Source organism: Vitis riparia, chromosome 9, assembly GCF_004353265.1.
Source record: "Vitis riparia cultivar Riparia Gloire de Montpellier isolate 1030 chromosome 9, EGFV_Vit.rip_1.0, whole genome shotgun sequence".
Taxonomy (NCBI): Eukaryota; Viridiplantae; Streptophyta; class Magnoliopsida; order Vitales; family Vitaceae; genus Vitis; species Vitis riparia.
In genome coordinates, this window is record NC_048439.1 from 6441965 (window position 1) to 6455042 (window position 13078).

Sequence of the window (13078 nt, forward strand, 5' to 3'; positions counted from 1 at the left end):
AAAAATATTAGAAGTGTTTTCTAGAATCATTGTCAAATGGACTCTTAGAGTATATTTGACGGTGATTTTAGAAAGTGTTTTCACCATTTCTAATATTTGAAATTTTTTATTTTTCAAGTATTAGAAATATTAAAGATACTTTATAAAATTATTGTCAAACACACTGTTAGATTGTGTTTCAAAGTGATTTTAGGAAATATTTTTAGTTTTTAAAACACTTAAAAGTTTTTATTTTTCAAGTATTATAATTGCTAAAAACATTTTCTAAAATTACTATTAAACATATTTTTAGAGTCCGTGTGATAGTAATTCTATAAAATATTTTTAGCCTAAAAAATGTTTTTGAAAAATAATCGATGTTTGACAAATTTTAGGAAATATTTTTAAAAAATCTGAAAAATTATTTATAATATTAAAAAATCACTTATAATATTTTCTCAAAAAATGTTTGATAATTGATTCTCTTAAAAACATTTGGAATAGAAATGTTATTATGCACACGCAACAAGCATTGGTGATGCCATCATGAAATAACTTTTAATTACAAATTTAATTTCAGAGCCTATCATTCTAAAAAGGAATCTTTGAAGGGATATTTTATTTAATAAAAGGTTAGAAATGGTGTTAATATTTGCTAAAAAAAGTAATTAAATAATATAATTGACTGAAAAAATAAGTTATAGAATTTAGTTATACATATCTTAGGGTGACTTGCACGCTTTTGCTCGTTAATTAATCAACAATACATGCATGTAGTTCAAAGTTGCCTATATTTGAAAGTCTCACCCGCTTCCTGGTCTTCTACATATGGTTCGTTCCCAATATTCATTCCATTTTTAAGTTTTCACTGAGGCCGACTCATCTGAATATCCCCTTTTGACCTGGAAATTAATGCTTGTCTTGGTCTAAACAAGAATCCAACTTCTAATTTCATTACCGTATCTCCGAAAAATTAGGAATACCGTTTTGTTTGACCGGAAGATTTTGAACTTGAATTAGGGTCAACCGGTGAAGTGGTTGATTGGTGTTAGGTACATATCATCTAGATTTGTCAAAGTTGCTTATCATCTAGATTGCTCTTGTCGTTTGTCAACGTTCTTTGATTGTCTAATGTGGGTATGAATATTATTAAAAAATATCATAAGCTGGTCAGCTCAAGAATCTGGGATTACGGCTGGACCCATGTTTATTTATTGGTCATTGCAGATGCTTAGGCATGCAAGTGGCTGGGGTTGGACAAGCTGGGTTTGGGCGCCTGAATTTGAAGGCAAGTTGGATTGAAGCTGAAGTCTACGGGCAAAATTTATGTTCCCACAAGCACAGCACGGAAAGTCTTGTCTCTCATGAGAAGCATTCAGACCCCGTCTTCAAAACAAAATTGCTACTGATTTTTGGATCCTCCCATGCATATCTCGTGTTTGATGAGAATCAATATACAGAAATCCCTGTCCTCTCTCTAATCGTAACTAGTATTAATTTGAGTCATTTTGCATGGCAAAGAACTCATTTTACCCCTGTTTGGCGGGTGAAGATATAGGAAAAAATAAAAGTTATAGTGAATGGGATCATCTAAACGGTGACTCTTAGTGGAATGTTATAAAAGTTTAATATTTTCTTAGTAGATATCAATTGATTTTTAGATGCAATGACTAAAATTAGAACTAATTAGAATTGACATCAGAGTGAGTTTCTGTTTAAGATCATTCTTGATCCTTGAATCTCAATTGTCAATCCTTGTCTAGAGGGCGCCTCCATAGCGATGCCACTTTATTTCAATGGTGAAAGTTGTTCACATTGTAAAGTGAAAATGTAATGCTGTCTTAAAATGCAAAGTGAAAAGGTGTAAAATATTGTTGAATTGGGGTTAACTCTATCAAAGTTGTTAGATAGACAAAGTAGACCAATGAATATTACCGAGCTTAAATTGAAATGAGATATATAGAGATGAAAATAAGGCTAAATAGTGAGCATATCAATACTAAGGCCATGAACTCTATCTTTAATTTTGCTACTATATATGAAAGAATTTCGAAGGATGACAAGAAGTACTTTATCTAAGGAGACTTCAAATGTCCTCCAAACAACTCATAAAGAAACTAATGTTATTAAAGTATTCAGATTTGAAATGTTGACCACTAGATTTGAGACTATAATGATAGATGAATATGAAAATTTTAGTAAATTGTTAATGGGCATTATTAATTCTAACCATAATCTTAGTAAACTCATTTCTAATTCTAAAGTGAGAAAAAATTTTAGATCTCCTCTAGAGAGAATTTAAAGCAAAAGCGATTGTTATTGAGAAGTTTAAAGGTGTGGATTTTCTGAAGATAACTAAACTTGTATGTTACCTCCAAACAATTGAGACGATCCTTGAATCACCCAAGAAAGCTAAGGGTATTGCCTTGAAGTAACTACTAAAGAAATAATCCTAAGTTGCAAATGTGGCGTTGATTATAAGAGAATGTCAAATAAAGAGGTTGTAAGATTTATTAGAAAGTTCAAAAAGTATATAAAATTCAGAAAATCTAAAAAAAATAATCCAAAGAAGATTCTAAAATACGGAACAAAACAATTAGAAAATCAAATGGAGAAGATAAAAAGAAAGACAAAATTATCCAAGAAAAAAAAGGAGTTTGATCGAAATCTAAATGCTTTAACTGTGGGGTTGGGAAATGATTACTTTGTATTGAATGTCTTTCAAAGAAAAATAAAATAAAATGGTTATGCAAGTCACTTGAAATAAATCTGATTATAATCAAACAGCTGAAAATAAATCAAACTGATAAGAGATGAATGTGTTAATCCACAGTCTTTATAATAAGAATCAATGTCATTCAAAAAGGAAGCTTCAAGTGAGTTAAGTAATTCAAGTGACTCTCGTGATGATAAAAATCATTTTTGACTCCAAATATAAGGCATTATATAAGAAATGCTTAAGGCTTGAAAAAAAAATGGTCAAATAGAATGTTTGTAAAATGAATTTAATCAATGAGATTGTGTTTTATTGGAAGATAAAAATTTTTTACTTGATAAACTTGCTTATCTTGAAAATAAACATGTTGAAATGTAGAAAACATGTAATGAATTGAAGTATAAAAATCAAAAGCTTACGTGTAAGTTAAGTTTTAGGAAGGAATGGTGACATCCAAACTTTAAAAGACTAATCCTCTATTTTGTTATTAGAGACTTTGGGACAAGATGTAAGGGAAATAAAATAAAGAGAAAAAATATAATGAAAAAACAAATGAAAAAAAAATTGAAAAATATATTTAAAATTAATAAATTATTTTTTACATGTGTTTTCAAACTCATTTACTTAATTTTCCTCTCTTACATAAATATTAAATAATTTGAAAATACTTAAGTTTATAGATAATTTTAATTATATTTTATTTTCTTTTATATTTTTTCAGGATAATTAATGAAACATAAGGAAATAATTTTTCTTAGTATTTTGTTTCCTTCTAATAGTATTTTTTGCGAACTATATATAACCTAATGATTTGATTAATTTAAGATACAGATCTTTTAATAAAAGAAGCTTAGGATTTGTTGATGAAATTATCACTCCAACTAGTCATAAAACAATATTTGTCTAGTTTTATGAAGAATATCCTCCTAAGAAAACTTATTCTAAATTGAAATTTCATTGCATTCATTTTGACAGAATGAGGCATACTATTACTCGATACTATGCAAAAACATTTGATAATTTTCAAAGAAAGATTACTAATCCTATTAATGGATCATACACATTAAAGATGTTATTGAATGGTAACAAAAGAGTGTCCATGAGGAGCTCAAACTTCCCTTATAATGGTGAGATTAAATGGAGCACGTCTAACGAAAAGATAAAAGCCTTAAATATTAAACAAATTTAAATGAAAAGTATGAGCTTAAATAATTATGTGTTGCTTACACAACTCTTAGAACCAGTGATTCATAATATCTTGATAGTAGATGTTCACACTGAATGCTCGGAAACAAATCTTTTTTCACCATATTCATTGAATTTAATAGAAGATATTTAAATTTAGGAATGATAATGATAAAACAAAGGCTATGAATTAATTAAGGAAAATACCCAAAGGGAGGGAGGGGGGGGGGGGGGGGTGAATTGGGTTTTTCAAAATCTTTTTCCACACAATAATATATGCACAAAACAAATAAAGGAAAGAGATAAGGTTAGAGAATTCAAACTCGGGTTTATAGTGGTTCGGCCTTCCTTGCCTACGTCCACTCTCCTCAACCTCCTAACCGAGTGAGGGTTCCACTAACTTGATGCTTCAATCAAGCTTTCAATCGTCTTACACTTGGATTCCGGCTCCAATGGGCTCTTACACAATCACTTCAAGATTTGAACCACTTGAAGGCTTTCACACTTAGTTTATACAAGGATGAAACTCTCAACCTAGCTTAAGGATGACTCAAGTTACAAGAGAAAGCTAGGATGAATTGTAAGAGTGCACTAAGAATATGCAATTGATGGTTTGATGCACTTAGAAAGAAATGGAGAGCTTTTTGATCAAGAACAGGTAGGTAGGCTTTGAATGCAATAGTTCTCTTAGTCATAAATGAAGAGGAGCTCTCAATTTATAGGTTTCTAAGCTCGGGAGACAAAAACAGCAGAAAAGTAGCCTCGACCGGACGAGCAAAGGGTCGACTGGATCACTAGCCGTTGGTGCAATTAATGCATGGCAGGTTACCGTTGCCTCGACCGGACATCGACCAGACCTCGACCGGACGAGGGTGAGGCTCGACCGGGAAGAACAAGCTACTAGGAGAGAGAGAAGATTTTTCTGCTCCCTCGACCGGACCTCGACCGGACAAGGGTAACCGGTCGACCGGTTCCCCAACCGGTTGAGCCGGTTGGCCATAGCCTCGACCGGTTGAGCCTTTTGACCCCGAAAACCTATCCTTTTTTATTTCTTTCTTTTCCAATACTTAGGCAAGGTCTTTAGGTGAGTTAATATGCCAATTTTGAATCAGTTTGCCTAAGGTATATTTGATGAAACTCGGGTTTTAAAGAAAATCAAGTTTTAGATAATAAACCGAGTTTTCTAAGATGCATGAAAAGGTATGAACATCCTAAGTGCACTCATGCTATCATCTTACATTCATTTCCTATGATTACAAGTCTTCCAAATGATCTCGATCCCGTATTCGTTTGGTCCTTGATGAATTTTTGAGATTAAGCCTGAGATTCTTAACAGTTTAAAACAATTAGTCACTTAACCATGGTTTGTTATCATCAAAACCTGATTAGGAGAACCCTTGGGCTAACAATCTCCCCCTTTTGATGATGACAAACCTTGGTTATCTAGGAGACAAAGAAATCTCCCCCTCAAACCAATCATGGAATAATCAACACAAAATTTAGGAAATTTAAAGCGAGAAGACAATGTGAATCAATAAGAATGTCATATCATATATAAGCATGAGCAACAGTACATGAAAGCATAAGTATGATATGCATGGAAATGAAAAAGTCTCCTAATGTCCCTATCCTAACATATCTCCCCCTTTGGCAACATCAAAAAGAAACGAAGGGGGATCCCAAACAGAATCAAGGCTGAGGAGGTGGTGGTGGAAACACAGAGCGGAGGTAAGCCATCATCTCCTCGTGCTGACTCTCCTGGCGGCTCTCAAGACGCTCAATCCTCTGTACAAGATGCTCAAACTGAGAAGTAAAGCCGGCCTGATACTGATCGATGCGATCCTCCATGGAATAAAAGCGAGTATCATGAATCACTGCTAACTCCTCCATATGAGACCCGAGAGAGCTGATCTGTGCCGACAAATCCATCCAAGGTGGATGATCAGGAGTCGGAGGAGCCTGAGATGGTAGCTCGGTAAATGACGGCTGAGATGAGTGGCCTGCGGCGAAGGATGGCTCAGTCATCATAGGCTCGGAGAAGATAGCCTCAACATGAATGCCCTCTGACTGATGTGGAGGCGGAATGTCAAGCTCGGGTCCTGTCTGCTCAAAGCCCCTCTGAGGGTCCAACCCATCCTCCATCTCTCTGATCTCATCCTCCTCCTCTACTCCGGGATGTCCTCGGGCCTGTCGCTCGGCTTTCCTAACCCATGACCCATCGGGGGCCTTCTCAAGCTTCATGCGTCCCAAAGAGTGCTCGTCATAAGTGTCATATATGCTGGGTGCCTCAAACTCTGTCTCTCTACTCAAGTCTACCCCAGCATCCTTGAAGACACGAGTGAGGAAGCGGCCATAAGGAAGCACACGTGTGGTACTCTCACAGCAGGCCATCATATGCCTCATCATCACATATCCTACATGTATCCGCCTCCCGGTAAGAAGTGAGTCAACAAGAAAGGCCTCATAGTAGGATACCTCATCCCGATGTGCTCCACGTGGCAATAAGATGGAGCATATCATATGGTGAAGGACTCGGCTAGGCACGGTTAGACTGTGTGCTGAAGGTTTGCCCGTCCCATGGGCAACTGCAAGTCCGCATAGTCTCTGAATGGCCTCGCTAGGCTCGAACCCTGGGATAGTAGGCCATGCCTTAGCCTCATATACTGGGAGACCAACAGGAGGAATGTCAAGGATGCGGGAGATGCTATCCGGGCTCAGCTCAATCTCAACTCCTCGGACAATGGTCCTAATCGGTCCTCCAAGTCCATAGGTCATCCTGGAGTAGAATGCACGCACTAAGGTTGGATAAATAGGCTCGGAAATCATCACAACTGGCAGCCATCCCATCCTGACGAAAAGTCCCTCAAACCCGAGGCTCTGAAGTTGGGAGAAATTGATGTTTCTCCCTGGAACCACCTTTCTCTTGGCAAAATGCGTCTTGTACCTTTGATAATCCTCAACTGAGCCGAAGAGGGCGGTGTCGTATCTCGCCTTTCGGCGAGCCTCGGTCTGCTCAGGCTGCTGAGAGGCTCAGCAGGGCGCTTGCCCTGAGCTCTGGAAGCACCCGTCTCCTTTCGAGGAGCCATCCAAATCCAAAAATGAAGATAAACTTGGAGAAATGGAGAGAGCAGGCAAAGAGAGAAGACCAACCCGAATAAACCCTAGGCGCGCAGGAAAGAAGCAAAACCAGAAGATGCCGCGCACTCAGAGAGGAGCCAGTCCAGATCCGAAGTCCAAATCCGTCCAGAGATGGAACCCTAGCCCCAAAATCTCTTCAAAAGCCACTCCAAACCCCGAAATCGGTCCAAGGAGCAGTCCAAACAGGTCTCTAAAGGCGGGAAGATGAAGAGGCTTCAAGGAATACCAGAGAACAGTGGAAAAAACTGATGCGCGGGGGCTCTTTAAATTCCCAGCCTCGACGAACCGGTCGACCGGTTCCCCAACCGGTCGACCGCTTGGTCAACGGTCAACGTTCTCATTTTCCAATTTTTCTTGCTTTTTCTTGTCTTGTGATCCTCCCCCTGCCCTTTTCAGTTGAAATCCCCAATTTTTGATGTCCAATGCTACGGGAATTTGTATTTTTGGTCAAAAATTGACCTATTTCCTAAGGGATTGCTATATGATGCGTATGAGATGAAATTTATGCAATCCTAATGTATTTCCAACAAGAATTCATTAAACAAACATCAGATCAAAGAGAAATAACCCCTAGTTGTCTTCTAATATCGGAAAATTGTTCTTCACTTAGAGGTTTTGTAAAAATATCGGCAAGTTGATCTTTTGTGCTTACAAATTCAAGTGTAATGTCACCCTTTTGTGCATGATCTCTAAGAAAATGATGTCTAATTTCTATATGCTTGGTCCTAGAGTGTTGCACGGGATTTTTTGAAATATTTATGGCACTAGTGTTATCACATTTGATAGGAACATGCTCAAAAGACAAGTTAAAATCACTAAGTGTTTGTTTCATCCAAAGGATTTGTGCACAACACAAACCGGCTGCTATGTACTCGGCCTCAGCCGTTGACAAAGCTACCGAATTTTGCTTCTTACTATGCCATGAGACAAGTGAGTGTCCTAAGAAATGACAAGTGCCACTAGTGCTCTTTCTTTCAACTCTACAACCGGCAAAATCGGCATCCGAGAAACCAATCAATTCAAAATTATCACCCTTAGGATACCACAAACCAATATTCATTGTCCCTTTCAAATATCTAAGAATTCTTTTAACGGCACTTAAGTGAGATTCTTTAGGACAAGATTGAAATCTAGCACACAAGCATACACTATACATGATATCGGGTCTACTAGCGGTCAAATAAAGCAAAGATCCTATCATGCCTCTATACATAGTTGAGTCAATGGATTTACCTTTTTCATCCATCTCAAGCTTGATGGATGAGCTCATTGGAGTTTTCATCACCTTGGCTTCTTCCATGTTGAACCTCTTGAGAAGATCCTTTATATACTTTGCTTGATTGATGAAGGTTCCTTCCTTTAGTTGCTTGATTTGAAGTCCAAGGAAGAAATTGAGTTCTCCCATCATGCTCATTTCAAATTCACTATGCATACACTTAGAGAAATCTTCACAAAGAGAGTCATTAGTAGCTCCAAAAATAATATCATCAACATATATTTGAACTAGGAGCATATCCTTTTCTTTGGTTTTTATGAAAAGAGTTGTATCAATTTTTCCCATTTTAAAACCCTTTTTCAAAAGAAATTTACTAAGCCTTTCATACCAAGCTCTAGGTGCTTGTTTCAAACCATAAAGTGCCTTTTTGAGTTTAAAAACATGGTTTGGAAAGTTAAAGCTTTGAAAACCGGGTGGTTGCTCAACATATACTTCCTCATTTATGAAACCATTTAGAAAAGCACTTTTCACATCCATTTGATATAGAATAAAGTTTTTGAAACATGCAAAAGCAAGCAACATTCTAATTGCTTCCATTCTAGCTACGGGGGCAAAAGCCTCTTCATAGTCTATTCCTTCTTCTTGATTATACCCTTGGGCTACCAATCTTGCCTTATTTCTTACTATGATGCCATTTTCATCCATTTTGTTTCTAAAGACCCATTTGGTTCCAATGACACTTTGATTTGAAGGTCTTGGTACTAGTTCCCATACTTCACTTCTTTCAAATTGATTTAATTCTTCTTGCATAGCAATCATCCAATTTTCATCAACTATAGCATCTTTTATGTTTTTAGGTTCAATTTGAGAGATGAATGCAAGATTATTACAAATATTTCTAAGGGATGATCTTGTTCTTACCCCACTTGATGGATTACCAATGATTTGATCTTGTGGATGATTGATGACAAACTTCCAATCTTTTGGAAGGTCTTGGCTTGATTCACCTTGCACTTGTTGAGGAGGAGGTAGTGCCAAAGGTGATTCTTCTTTCTTGGATCCTCTTCACTTTCTTCTTGTTGTCTTTTGTCTTCAATTTGCAATTTTCCCATGGAGGTCTCCAATCCTAAATCATCATCAAAACTTTCTCTTTCTTGAAGAGAATTGTTAGATTCATCAAAAATGACATGGATGGACTCTTCTACAACTATGGTTCTTTTATTGAAAACTCTAAAAGCTTTACTTGAAGTTGAGTAGCCAAGAAAAATTCCAACATCGGATTTTGCATCAAATTTTCCAAGATTATCTTTGGTGTTTAATATAAAACATTTGCACCCAAAGACTTTGAAATAGCTAATGTTGGGTTTCTTGTTTTTCCAAAGCTCATAGGGAGTTTTCTTAAGAATGGGCCTCAACAATATTCTATTTAAAACATAGCAAGAAGTGTTTACCGCTTCGGCCCAAAAATACTTTGGCAAATTGTTTTCATTTAGCATGGTTCTAGCCATTTCTTGAAGAGTTCTATTTTTCCTTTCAACTACCCCATTTTGTTGAGGAGTTCTAGGAGCCGAAAAATTGTGATTGATACCATGCTTATTGCAATATTCCTCAAAGTCAAAATTCTCAAATTCTCTCCCATGATCACTTCTAATGCAAGTGATTGAAAAACCTTTTTCATTTTGAATCTTGTTACAAAATTTTGAAAACTCATAAAAAGCTTCACTCTTTTGACTTAAAAACAAGACCCATGTGTATCTAGAGAAATCATCCACAATGACATAAGCATAAGATTTTCCTCCTAGACTAGGTGTCCTAGAAGGACCAAATAAATCCATGTGTAGCAATTCAAGAGGTCTAGATGTTGAGATGAAATTTTTGTTTTTAAAAGAGTTTTTTATTTGCTTTGCCATTTGACAAGCTTCACAAATTTTGTCTTTTGAAAATTAATTTTGGGAAGGCCTCTAACAAGTTCATCTTTGTTGAGTTGGGAAATGAGGTCCATGTTAGCATGTCCCAACCTCCTATGCCACAACCAACTTTGATCATGCATGCTTGAAAAACATCTATCATGGCCATCATATTTTGAAATATTTATAGCATATACATTTTCACATCTATGGCCAATGAAGATGGTTTTGTCATTTTGAATATCCTTGATGATACAATGAGATGCTTCAAAAATTACTTTAAAACCTTTGTCACAAAGTTGACTAATGCTCAAAAGATTGTGTTTTAAACCATCTACTAATAAAACACTTTCAATAAGGGAGGATGTACCATTACCTATGTTACCTTGACCAATGATTCTTCCTTTTGCATTGTCTCCAAAGGTGACATATCCTCCTTTTCTCTTTGTAAGGAAGGCAAACTTGGATTCATCACCGGTCATGTGTCTTGAGCACCCACTATCCAAGAACCATTTATCCTCCTTTGAGCCCTACAAAATAGAATTCAAGTTGATTTAGGTACCCATGTCTTTTTGGGTCCTTGAGGGTTAGTGACTTTGGATTTTTCAACCCAAACCTTTTTAACCTTAGCATTTGAATTCTTTTGAGCACCATTTCTTAAGGGACATGTACTACTAATGTGCCCTCCTCTTCCACAAAAGTTACAAATAGTGGAAGGACATTTACTTGAGGATTCTTTTACAAAATAGTTTTTAAAATACTTTTGGTTCTTTGAAGATTTGAATCATAGTCCTTGTTTGTCAAAAACACATTTTTGGCTTGCTAAGATCATTTCAAAGGACTTTTGTCCACAAGAGAAAATTGAAAGAGAGGAGGTCAACCATTCATTTTTCTTTTTCAAGATTTCATTTTCATTTCTTAAAATCTCATTCTCTTTTTCAAGATGGGTTTTAGAGATTTCATCAATCGAAAACTTTTCTTTCACTTCCTCAAGTTCTTTTTCAAGTTCTTGAATTCTCTTTTTAAGAAAATTATTTTTCAAACCAAGTTTTTCAAAATCATCATATAGTTCTTCAAAAATAGCATGCATATCTTCATCACTAGAGTAAGAGTTTACCTCATCAAGATCATCTATTGCCATGAAGCACATGTTTGCCACTTCTTTTTCATTTTCTTCCTCGGAAGATTCTTCACTCTCGCTCCAAGTAGCCATCATTGCCTTCTTCATTCTTCTCTTGGCTTCAAGTTTGTAGAGAGGACAATCATATTTAATGTGTCCCGGTTTTTTGCATTTGAAGCATATCAAATCTCCTTTCTCTTCCCATTTTTCCTTGTCACCATGTGATGAGGATTCTCTTCTTGAGGGATTTCTTCTAGAGATAAACTTTTTCCCTCTAAACCTTTCACCTCTCATGTACTTGTTTAGCTTTCTTGTGATGAGGGCTAAATCATCATCTTCTTCACTTGGTTTTCTTCTTCAACATCTTCTTCTTCCTTGGTTGTAGCCTTGAGAGCTATGCTTTTCTTCTTTTTGTCTTCACTTTCTTGTAGTTGCTTTGTCAAACTGATTTCATAGGTCATTAATGACCCTAAGAGTTCTTCCATAGGTAGCTTGGTCAAATCTTTAGCTTCTTGAATAGCTGTGACCTTTGTATGCCACTTTGAGGGGAGAGACCTCAATATCTTCATCACCTTTTCGGATTCATTTATGACCAATGTTTTAAAAACCGGACCGGACCGGCCGGTCCGACCGTCGACCGGTCACCATTCCGGTCTGATCCGGTCATTTGGACCGGATGGGGATCGAACCGGGGTTGAACCGCTCGAACCGGCGGTTCAACCGGTGAACCGGACAAACCGGTCGGTTCCAAGGGAACCGGTAGATTCAAATAATTTTAATTTTTTTAAAAAAAAATTTATAAAATAAAAACATTACCCCCTCTCATTGTAAGCATGAAAGGAAGGATTCCATGTTGGGCCTGCCTTTGACACAGCCCACATGCCCAATCCCTTTATTATGGGTTTTTTTTTGAGCCCATAAGACCATGCCAAGCCAATGCTGAAGATGGCTTTTATAGGAGTCATTTGACTCCTTGTTCTTCTCATCTTCCGATGTGGGATTGCTAAATACCAATGAAAAAAAACATAACAAAACTCCACCAAGAGGATTTGAACCTTGGACCAATCTTTAACTATAAAACACCTAAGGCACCACTCGGCTACATGTGTTTTATTAACTAATATGCCAAACAAAACAATATATATTAAATTTTAATTTTTTTATAATATTAAATAAAAATAATATAATATTTTTAAAAATTATGAAATTAGTTTAAATTTTCATTTTTTTATATATTCACTTTTAAATATTATACATATTTCATTTAATAAAATTTAAAATATTAATATGATTTAATTTGATAATATCAAAGATATAAAATAATATTATTGATGTTTAATTTATTCATATATATTTTAAAATTTTTATAATTATTTTTAATTTTAATAATATATAAATTATATATTTATGACGTCGCCGGTTCGATAACGGTTTGATAGCGGTTCGACCGCCGGTCCGACCAGTGAACCGTGAACCGGTAATTTTTCCGGTTCGATCACCGGTCCGGTTCTGAAAACATTGTTTATGACCCTTCCCAATGCTTCAAGGCCATTGACAATTTCAGTGAACCTAGTAATCATCTCAACAATAGTTTCAGTTTCTTTCATTGAAAACAATTCATAGTTATGGACAAGTATATTAATTTTTGACTCTTTCACTTGATTAGTTCCTTCATGAGTTATTTCAAGCAATCTCCAAATTTCCTTAGCAGATTTACATTGACATATTCTATTGTATTCATTCCTATCCATAGCACATTGCAAAGTATAAACGGCTTTAGCATTTAGTTGAAAATTTCTTCTATCAAGCTCATTCCA